General features: G+C 43.8%; 1 protein-coding gene and 1 non-coding gene across 3 annotated transcripts in view; both read right to left on the minus strand.

The window, feature by feature from the left end:
* LOC144065497 (uncharacterized) overlaps nucleotides 1-12012 on the minus strand; it is a 193640-nt gene that overhangs the window by 68338 nt on the left and 113290 nt on the right. The window lies entirely within an intron of this gene.
* Nucleotides 2562-2752, minus strand: LOC144066399 (U2 spliceosomal RNA). Its single transcript, XR_013297571.1, has one exon. It is a non-coding gene; the product is annotated as a U2 spliceosomal RNA (small nuclear RNA).

Genomic DNA, 12012 nt, shown 5'->3' on the forward strand with positions numbered 1-12012 from the left:
TTCCACATTTTGCACAAAGCCAAACACACTTAATTGTCTGCAATGTATTGTAATTAAGATGTGGGTTGCTTGAACTAACCTGGGATACCTATGATAACAAATCTGGTTGCATGTGCACTAGTACTTGAATGGAGCCACAAACTAATTTGATAATTAAGTTTTCAGATTAAAAGACAAGAAGAGATGTGTTTAGCAAACAAATTATTTCATCTTTTCCAAGAATGACGGCACATATGACTTTCAATCCCATTAGAAATCCGACATGCACCAAAGCGTTTCAAAGCCTCAGTGAGTCGCTAACTTGGCATAAAAGCAGGCCATTGAAAAACACTTCAAACCATACATGCATTGAACAGAAAAAGTCGACCAGTATATTGGTTTGAGCAATATTTAAATTTGTTTACCACAATAAATGTTTTGCATTGTTACTAAATAAAACATCCATTCAGTCATCATCCGCACCGCGTTCCCTCACAAGGTTTGCTGGAGCCTATCCCAGCTGACTTCAGGGCGAAAGGCAGACTACACTGTGGACCAGGGGTAGGGAACCTATGGCTCGGGAGCCACATATGGCTCTTTTGATGGGTGCATATGGCTCTCCGCTAACCTGTGAGGTAAACTATGGAGCGCCTTATAATCAAACTTTTTTTTCATAACACTTTCTGCATGGATATTCTAATTGATTAGCAACAATGTAACAATGTTGTCAAAAGACTTTTTGTACTTTAAAAGTCGTAAAGTGACTAAAAATTGTACACATTTTCATGTATGTTGACTTATAAATTCGGAGCACGGCACTCAAGGAGTAACATTAAAAAAAAATATCAATTGTTTATCCCTCTTTCCATCAAAAAGGTTCCCGACCCCTGCCCTAGACTGTATACTTGCACTAGGCATGGGACACCCTGAATCGGTGGCCAGCCAATCGCAGGGCACAAGGGGGCTGACAACCATTTGCCATGGGATCGAACCCTCAACCCCAGAACTGTGAGGCCGACGCACTAACCACCTCGAGGTGTCCCCTGCGTTGTGCTCAAAGTCCTCTGAGATAGGTTCTAGCACCCACTGTATAGTAAAGTATATATATATATCAGTGGCGGGCGGTGCATTTTCTGGCAGCGCCTTCAACGTATCAATCCAACCCTCAAAAACTATTTTATGGCTGTAAAACCTCTACTGCAGCTACAGCTGCGACACATAAAAAATAATCAATAAATTAATGCACAAAAATGGGGTAAAATCCACTTCCTAGCAGCATTTCATGATTAAATACAAATACTGGAGCTTTTCAACACAACAATATACTATTTGCTTGTGGAGCTAAGTTAGCGCGCTGAAAGTGCCCCACACACCATTTTCCCGGCTGTAACAGGCTTGCTAGCTTCGGAGTTGACCGCCCTTTCTTAATGATGTTCATTTTTTTTCTTCTAGAAAAGTCCGTCTGGAAACTAGCTTTGTGAGCAAACAGAATCAATTTGTTTTTGCTTCTGCTTCTGTCGGCCATAGTGGGTGGAGTTTGCGATCTCGGCTGCCTCGTGTGCTGCTTTGGCCCGCCTACTAGCCAATCATAGTTTGTGAAAGCAATGACATGTCCCAGCCAGCAAAATGCTAACGCCTATGAAAAATCATTGTGGGGTTGCCAACTCGAAATCTGATTGGTTAAAAGCAACAGTCTAGTGTAATGCAGCAGAGCCCGCAAGAACTGATTGTGAAGGCTTTGAGACAGATCTGATCTGGCAACAAATAATGGCTGAAATGTGATTGGTTAAATGCTTCAATATGAAAACACACATCTGGAAGCAGTGCAACCAGGGGGAAAAGCAATGAAAGGAAGCTAACAGACCATTTGGAATAATAAGTATTGATGGACAAAATATAATATGATTCAGATATTTCTTAGGCCAGCAGAGAAGGCCTTGAAGGCCCTGACAGCCCGCCACTGGTATAATGAAACGATGTGTTCACTAAACTAACAATACTTGTGATAAAATAAATAATTTGGATTAAGCAGGAGTTGCAGAGCCAGAGCATGGTTTGCGCACGTCACGTGAAGGCTGCCCTCTTAATAATCTTCCCGTCCGCAAGTCCGCATCTATTTTGACCTGGTATCCCCAATATGGGGGAGCAAGAAGTTAAGGATAAACTACAGACAGGAGAAGTGAAATGACAAATGCACCGGTAAAAGTGAGGTGTGGAAAAGCTTCAAATTGATTGTTGAATATGCTACAGAAACTTGCCTTGGTTTCGCTGAATGTAGTCAATGTGGCGCTTTGCTTTCATATTAGAGCAAAAAGAGTGGCACCTCGACGCTGAGCAAGCATTTAAACAAGCTGTACTGGCAAAAGTGATGATCGTCAAACCGATATATTATTATATAAGATGTGAATGTTTATACAGTCTTGTTTAACTTAGATTTTGTTACAAACGAAAGGCTTTAATTTGTTAATTGAAATCACCCCTCATCCTCATGAATAATATATGAAATTTCAGATTCGCTTCTGTCGTTTCAATCATTAAACTTAGGAATTTCAAAAGTTAGTATATGTATTTTGACAAATAGAGGGGTTTGCATCTCTCATGGAGATACTGCAGTACAAGGATGATGCGTGGAGTGGAAGGATCAAGCTCCTATTCCATCACCTAGTCCCAAATATCAATTTAATATTTGATCCCCATTTAGGAGACATAACAGATATTAAACAGATAAGAACAGATACCACACTTGATCTTAGTCAAAAGGCCGATAAGCGATATTCCTTAAACAGGCGCAAAGGACGACTTCATTCCAGATAATTCAACCTAAAATAGTGGAAACACACATCGGATGTCAATAGTAACATACATTTACGTATACAACAAACTACAACGATACACGTTTAGTGTGATAACAGGGAAACTAATCTCATCTCCTTTTCTGAACCGCTTTGTCCTCAATAAGATCGCGTGGGGTGCTTGTGCCAATCCCACCTGTCTCCGGGCCAAAGGCGGGGGACATCCTGAATCGGTGGCCAGCCGATCGCAGGGCACAAGGAGACGGACAACCATGCACACTCACACCCATACTCAAACCCACGCAGGCCCAGGGAGAACATGCAAACTCCACACAGATGGAGATGATCTGGATTTGAACCCAGGACCAATGTTCCCTCTAAGCTGCACGCGTGCGCAATTGCGCACTACTCTCGTCTTCTCTGCGCAGTAGCAATCATATGGCGCGCAGTAAAAAAAAAAATCGATTTTTTATTTTTATTTTTTAATTTTTTTTTTTTTTTTTTTTTACCCCTTTCCCCATGATGGCGCCGTTTAAGTGGCAGCCAGTGGCAGTAGCTCTGTCCACTCATGTTTTTCGTGTTTTACAGCATGTTTTACATGAAAAATTAGAGGGAACATTGACATGCACCTGCTTGTGGCAGGTGTGATACTGGTGTGCCCATAGCGAGCAATGATGATGTCGTGACCGGATGATTCGCCTAAAGACGTTTCGCCGACGGACGTTTGACAGACGGACAGGTCGTACTAGTATTTGTTAGTTTAATGATTAAATACAAATAATAGTATTTTTATTTAATCATTAAACGCTGTTTTCAGCTGGATTTGACCGAATTAGAGAGCATTTTGAGCCGTTTGGCGAATGGACGTCTATAGACGTTTTTTTGCCTCCATCGCGATATCATCCAGTATTTGTATTTAATCATTAAATGCTGTTTTAGGATAGATTTGACCCGATTGCTGTCATTTTACGGCTCGGTTCTGCTACATCTGCCTGCCCAAGAGTGCTTATTCCCGGACTGCCATGCCCGCCCAAGAGTGCTTATTCCCGGGCTGCCATTGATGGTAGACGAACATTGATTTTTACTATAATTTGGACAACACCGGCGGCGGGCCAGATTAAAAATCCTAACGGGCCGTATATGGCCCGCGGGCCGAGGTTGAAAAACTTGTACACACACGATCCGGCGGGGCGAGCGCGCAAATCCCGTTTCGGCGAAACCTCCATCCGGCCGAATGAACGTTCGGTGGAACGTCCATTCGGCGACCTGCCCGTCTGTCAAACGTCCGTCGGCGAAACGTCTTTAGGCGAATCATCCGAGTACCGATGATGTCGCTCACACTGGTACTCAGTGCGCTCAGGGAGGTTGTCTTTCTGCTCAGACCAACAAAAAAATAGAGGGAACTTTGGTTCGGAGCTGAATGAACCAATCACGGTGAGGTATACGGCTCTGGAGGGCGGGACATCGGCCGGGCTGTCCAGTGCCTCGCTCACTCACTCATTCATTCCTCCAATCAGCTGGGCGGAGGAAAAGCCGTGAGGGCGATCACTCCTCCGCTGCTCTCAGCATAGAACTGAATGAGGCGCTATGATCCGTGATCCAGCCTGTGTCAGTGTCTGTAGCCATCTCCGCGATTGAAACGGAGAGCGAAAGTGCACATGCGCCACAAACCCGCGCGACTGAATGTGAAAGATCAACCCGAGACTCATTCCAAGTGGAAAAACATATTACAGAGCCCCAGAGATGTCTCTTTCAAAGCCTGCCGTGAAGAGAAAGGTCGGTGATGGGCACAGACAGTTTCAAGAAAAGTGGGGAGTGCAATATTTCTTTGTTGAACACAGGGGCACCCCGACGTGTCTCATTTACACTGAAAAAGTTGCGGTGCACAAGGAATACAATTTGAAACGTAATTGTACTACGAGACATGCTGAGGAGTACGAAAAATACCAGGGAGAAGAGAGAGCCAACCAGGTTGTCAGTCTTAAAACACGTCTTCTGAGGCAACAGGATCTCTTCAAGAAGGCTACCAAAGACAGTAATGCAGCAGTCAAAGCTAGCTACGCCGTTTGTGAGTTGATTGATCCTGTGCTAAGTGATCCCAAATGGCTCATGGACTTGGCTTTTCTTGTTGATATCACACATGAGCTTAATGTACTGAACAAGAAGCTACAAGGCCAGGGGCAACTTGTCAGTGCTGCCTATGACAACGTGAGAGCATTCTGCACTAAACTTGTGTTATGGAAAGCCCAGCTCTCTCAGACAAACCTTTGCCATTTCCCAGCATGCAAGGCTCTCGTGGATGCAGGCACACCATTCAGTGGTGAGAAGTTTGTTGAGGCCATTTCGAAGCTACAGGAGGAATTTGATCACAGATTTGCAGACTTCAAGACACACAAAGCCACATTTCAAATTTTTGCGGACCCCTTCTCCTTTGATGTGCAAGATGCCCCTCCTGAGCTTCAAATGGAGCTCATTGACCTGCAGTGCAACTCTGCACTCAAAGCCAAGTTCAGGGAGGTGAGTGGAGAAGCAGACAAGCTTGGGCAATTTTTGAGAGAGTTGACCCCCAGCTTCCCTGAACTTTCCCGAAGGTTCAAGCGGACCATGTGCCTTTTTGGGAGCACATACTTGTGTGAGAAGCTCTTCTCCACCTTGAACTTCAATAAGTCCAAGTACAGGTCCAGACTTACTGATGAGCATCTTCAAGCTCTACTGAGGGTCTCCACTGCTTCCTCCCTCAAGCCAAATGTGACTATGTGAGAAGAAGCGCTGCCAGGTCTCTAGCAGCAAGGAGTAGGCAAGAGAAGCCGTGTTCAGAATATTTCATGTTCAATGTTCCATTCAAGTTCAGAAAGTTAAAGGTTAAAGAGCTGTTAATACAGACATTTGAAACGGAATAAAAATAATTCATTTTCTCTACTTAGCCAGCCAGTGTATATCTACTGTATGCTCATTAGTATTATTTGGTTTTGTATTACTGATTGATTTATTTTTTATTCATCTTTAAGTTAATTTATTTAATTCATTATTTTTTGTTAAAAAATAAAGATATTTGATAACGTTGGAATGTTTTATCAGTGCTTTTCTTGTGGAAATCCTGATGCGGCCCAGTCTCACCCAGACTCGGCCTCTCGCGGCCCCCAGGTAAATTGAGTTCGAGACCCCTGCTCTAGAGCAAGGGTGTCAAACCTGGGTTGGTTCGCGGGCCACATTAACATCAACGCCATTTCATGTGGGACAGACCATTTTAGATCTAATATCTAGATTTTTTTAAATTTTTCTAAATTGGATTAAAAGAACTGGCTCAAAAGCCCTAAATAGTCAGTTTTTATAGATCTAAAGCAATGTTTATTTGAGCTTTTTTTTGTTAGTATTGGAAAATGTCTTTTAATCATGTTTTTTATTTAAAGTGGAAACAAAATATTTTTTTAATTGGAAAATGGAAAATATTTGTATATTTAAACTAAAAACACAAAAGAAAAAAAATGGATTAAAAAATTGCAATGCTTGATTTTAAAAAGGGGAAAATCAGGAAATGTAATGTACATCTATAATCATTTCCTAAAACAGAAAGTCGGCACTCATGATTTACTTTCCCGGGCCGCACAAAATGATGCAGCGGGCCAGATTTGGCCCCCAGGCCACCACTTTGACACCCATGCTCTAGAGAGGTTTTGCCCATTCAGGGGTCGAACCCATGACTTTGACGTTTTCAGCACCACACTCTGACTAACTGAGCTAAACAGCAATGTGCTGGCTTTGGCTCGGGTGCGACTGGCGGGTGAGTCGGCACGGAGATGCGGAGAGCTTGGACGGGCGAGGTCGAGCGGGGAGCTCGGACGGGCGAGGTCGAGCGGGGAGCTCGGACGGGTGAGGTCGAGCGGGGAGCGGCGAGTTGGAATTGAAAGTGCTTCTAATAGGGTACCGAAACGTTTAGGTCTCCCGGGCTGCACTGGCATCTGCCCCCACATCGGAGCCAACTCACCACCAGGTTGTGATCGGTTGACAGCTCCGTCCCTCTCTTTACCCGAGTATCCAAGACATGCGGCTGTCCTGATGCCAAGTGCACATATGGACACCCTTATGCTTGAACATGGTGTTCATTATTGCCAATCCACTACGAGCGCAGAAATCCAACAATAGAACACCACTCGGGTTTCGATCAGGGGGGCCGTTCTTCCCAATCACTCCCTCGAGGTCTCACATCAGCATTGAAGTCCCCCAGCAGAACAAGGGAGTCCCCATAAGGAGTACTCTCCAGCACCCCCTCCAAGGATCCAAAAGGGGAAGGTACTCTGAACTGCTGTTTGGTGCATGCACACAAACAAAAATCAGGTGCTGTCCCCCCACCCGAAGATGGAGGGATGCTGGAAGTGTCCAACCCCCCTTGAGAGGGGTGGTACCGGAACCCAAGCGCTGTAGTGCTGAGCCAAACTATGTCGAGCCGGAATTTCTCAACCTCACGCTCAGGCTCTTTCCCAACCAGAGAGGTGACATTCCACGCCCCAAACGATAGTTTCTGCAGCCGGGGATCGCCTTCTTTGGCCCCTCTCAAAGGTGGTGAGCCCATGTGAGGGGGAACCCACGTCGCCTCTCCGGGCTGTGCCCGGCCGGCCGGGCCCCATGGGTCTAGGCCCGGCTACCAGGCGCTCGCCATCGCTCCCCTCCTCCGGGCCTGGCTCCAGAGTGGGGCCCCGGTGACCCGCGTCCGGGTGAGGGAAGATGTCGTCCAATAATGTTGCTCATCATAAGAGGTCTTCTGAGCCATTCTTTGTCTGATCCCTCGCATCAGACCAGTTTGCCATGGATAACCCTACCAGGGGTACAAGGCTCTGGACAACATAGCTCCAAGGGTCACTGGGACTGACAAACCCCACCACTGGGACACACAAACCCCACCACCACGACAAGGTAATGATTCGTCGGTGGGGTATTATTATCTTAAGTGCAAGTTTAAATTCAACATGGTATCTTGATTTGTAAATCCCGGGGCCGAATGTCTCGTACCGCGTTTTTTATTGTAATGGAAATTTTTAAATGCGTAATGGATGACTCTGTGAATAGCAGGACTAACCAAGGCTATGCTGGTCCCCGGCCGAGACCGAGGTTCTTGCGCTGATGGTCCTCAGGAGCTATGTCAGCAGGTGGGAATACCCATGTGCTCTCAGTATATCTGCTTCGATTTGATTGATTAGTTTTGTGAGTAACCTTGTGAAGTGTGAAGTAATATGTCAGAAGAAGCAGAGTGGTGCAGCGGAAGCGTGGTTGGCCCATAATTCAGGGCTCAATGGATCGAAACCATTCTCTGCTACTAACCTAGGTTCTTTTTTTGTAGAAGCAAACTACCCCACTTCCAAGTGTTACCATTGCTGTGAAAATTTGTTCTTGAAAATTATTAATTCGGTAAAACTTCTCCTTTCTCATTTTCTTCTGAGGGATTCCTACTGATCAAAAATCAGCTCGGAAATCTGGCCTGATCGCATCATTTTCACAAGATCGGAATTTGATAAAAAACGCATTGTTTTTTTGAAATGCCTTGATATTCTCATGAAGGCGGAAGTGATACCGCGTAACATGTCAGGTAAGGCCTAAAATTCATTGTGAAAAAGGAACAGAAAATAGTCAAATAGGAAAATTCATTTTTATTTCATTACATTTAGTCCATTTTTCTTTTTGTCATCTATTTCAAATATTAACAACAAGTGATTAATTGCATTCTATTTTCATACACTTTGAGAGCATGTTCTCAACAAAAAGAAAATGCAGTACCAGTTAAAAAAACAACTGAACAAGACAGGTAAAAAAAAGTGAAAACAATCGAAAATTACATCTAAATATGAGAAAAGAAATTCCTGTCCTTAGGAATAAAACATTGGCAACAAACTGAGCAAAAAAGTTGCTCTCTTACTGAATGTTTGAAAGGTCTTTGCGCCTGTGTGGGTTTGTTGTGTGATGCTTTAAGTTTTCCTTCCAAATGAATGTTTGACTACAGACTGGCCAAGAAGAGGGGTTTCAAATAACATAATGAAACAAAACATAAACAGCTCACTGAAATGAACATGGATGTAATCTTAAACTTGCTTTACTACACAACAGACAAACTGTTAGGGTTGCTTGGTTTTGTTATGCTTTTTCCCGCCTGGTTTCCTGTCTGAGTGATTGCCCATTGTGTTTAGCTGTCGTGTCTCCGCCCTCTGGTGTATCCTTCCTCCCTCTTGTTTCCCAGGTGTTCCTAATTGTCTCGTCAACCCATGTCAGTCTATTATAACCCCACTGACTGCTTTGTCATTGTTGGATCGTCTGCTGATTACCATGCCATGTTTCCACATTTTCCTCGATCCAACGTGGCGCTCCTCGTTCCTCGCTTTCCCGTGTCTCCCCTAGTCAGGTTTTGTTTTGTTATTTGACGCCAAGTCTTTTGTTAGTCTATTGCCTCCGGTTTAAGTTATGAAAGTTTCGTTTGAGTACTACTTCCTTCTCCTTGCCTGCTTCACTGCAATTGGCTCCAAAAGATGTAACACAAACGGAGCATATAACAATACCTATATACAGTAAATTCTCGCTATTCTGTGAGAACAGTGTCTCGCAGCCATTGTAAGCGTCTGTTGGCTTATTTAAAAATCTGCTGCAATGCTCTGAAGAAGGGTAAGAGGAGCTCAAAAAAGCCCTGAATATAACTCTTGGCATTCCCAAGAATGCCAATGATGCCATGCATCTCTCCATGCTGGAAGGTAACTGAACATGATGACAAGATGGCAAAACATTTGCTCACGAATAGGGTCTAGTTTGCTTACATGTCACCTTCATCTCTCCTCCTTCAGGTTTTGATGAATGCATTGAGTCAAAAGGAGAGCTGCTCCTGCAGGATTCCTTCAAGGTCTGGGATTCAAGAATAGCCTTGAGCATGGGGAAAAATAGACTAATCTTCCTCTTGAAGTCCATGATGGTGTGCAAGGTGGTCAAGGATGCTTAGAGAACGAGTACATTTACAAGAAAAAACTCATGCGAGTCATCCTTAACCCACTTCGTACCGATGCAATGTTCTCCATTAAAATGTTCATTATGTCATTTCTTCTATAGATGGCAGACATCAAGCTGACTGAGCACCTTAAAAGAGACCCCCGCACGTTTGCTTTTTTAGTGGTCCACCTTTCCTGGAGGTGGAGCAGTATTGTTCTGAAGGTTAGTGTCATTGTCAAGAATAAAAGTTCAGCAAGAATTGTGGTCAACATTTTCATCAAAAAAGCACTAATTAAAAAGTGTTTGTTTTCCAAATTGCCTTAACGTTTTAAACATCGTCCTTGTCAATAAGCTTCCACGATTGAGACCAAGTTGGAATGAATCGGCCATATGCGAAAGCTGATCCAGGAGCACACCACTGACCTGAGGGGGCAGTCAAGGAGACAAATACCGAGTTGGAATGAATCGGCCATATGCGAAAGCTGATCCAGGAGCACACCACTGACCTGAGGGGGCAGTCAAGGAGACAAATACCAAGTGAGGAGATATCATCATGGAAACATGTGGATGAGATGGTGACATGGGGAGATCTGGTGGGTTATCCTTCATGTACCATTTTAATTGTTCATCAGACAAATGTGTATTGAAAGCCACTCCGGGACACCAATAAACAAATCGCCACAATGTATTTGCCAAGTGTGTCCTTAAATTGTTTGTAACGAATAAGTATAGACCTCATTACCTTGCCTATCATAGTAGAACGTGCAATGCAAGCAGTCAGAAGCCAAATCATATGTACGTAGGTGCCGCACCCAGGGCAGTCACAAAGGCCAGTAGCGTTCGGATTGTTTCCAGCCGTCGGAGTCGGTGTCAATGCGAGCCCAGTAGATGTCAGCTGATAGATCTGTAATACAACTTCAGGAATAGGAACAGAAAAAGTGAGATCAATTTAAAGGAAATAGGTTTATTACCAGACTGCAAGATGGAGAGAGAGCTCTAACAGTTGTGAACCGCTCAGCGTGGTGTCCTTTGCAAGTCTCTCTCCGAATGAACAGTGGGTCAGTCTTTATATAGGAAAACAGGGTAATATTTCTAAGGCAGTGATGTAGGACAAAGTTTATGTAAACAAAACTTTAGGCTGATATGGTTAGACAATTGCATGGCTAAGTTGTATGCAAACACGATATTTTTATAGCTCCACAAACTGCCGCAGCCTATCTTACATCGCGCGATTCGAACAAACAATTATTAAGCTAGTTGGCCACATAGCACAATACAAGCAAACAATTGCAAACCCTGTTAGCCAGCTTATCTTACATTTCGCGATGGGAACAAACAATTGCAAAGCCAGCTAGTTAGCCTATCTTACATTCCACGATCTTAACAAACAATTGCAAAGCCAGCTAGTTAGCCTATCTTACATTCCACGATCTTAACAAACAATTGCAAAGCCAGCTAGTTAGCCTATCTTACATTCCACGATCTTAACAAACAATTGTAAAGCCAGTTTGGCCAGTCTATCTTACATTTTACAATCTTAACAAACAATTGTAAAGCGCGTTTGGCCACATGGTGCGACATGAACAAACAATTATTAAGCCAACTGGCCACTATATCTTACACAGCAAAGATTGGGGCAGTTGCTTGGTGGTGCCTTGCAGGAGAGTCTTGGAGTTAATGTCCATCTGGACAGGACACATCTTTATAAGAAAGTCCCCGCCCATCAAGTTGACAGGGAACTTTGGAGCATAGATGAAGGAATGAGTTATAGTCAATGAGTAGCACTTAGTGGCTACCGGGGAAGTTAAAGGCAGGATGATCTCTTCACCCTTGGATCCTAGTAGTGGTATGATAAGTTCACCAATAGGCATTCTCAAATACCCGCACAAATAAAGAGATGGGGCAATCCTCTGTGAAATTCTTGCAAGAGAGAATCGAATCGACTCGTCTCTGTCCAGGTTCATTCTCACGTTACACGCATCTTTCCCCTGTTTTAGCTTCAAGGACCCTAGTTACAATGGACGTCTCAGCTCTCAAAACAAATGAAGGTCATGGAGAGACGAAAATAGGAGTGAGAAGTCAATAGTAGAAGAGCCTAGTTACAATAGAAGTTTTAGCTCTCAAAACAAATGAAGGTCATGTAGAGACGAAGGTTCTTCTCCACATTCCAGCAGTCCAAAAGGATTCGACCTTCCTGTTGTTTGGTCTAACTAAGGAGCAAAGCATTTACTTCATTGCAAGCAGATGTAGACTATAATAACTTTTCTCTCGTGTTAATGAG

The sequence above is a fragment of the Stigmatopora argus genome, chromosome 20 (genome assembly GCF_051989625.1).
Source record: "Stigmatopora argus isolate UIUO_Sarg chromosome 20, RoL_Sarg_1.0, whole genome shotgun sequence".
Classification (NCBI taxonomy): domain Eukaryota; kingdom Metazoa; phylum Chordata; class Actinopteri; order Syngnathiformes; family Syngnathidae; genus Stigmatopora; species Stigmatopora argus.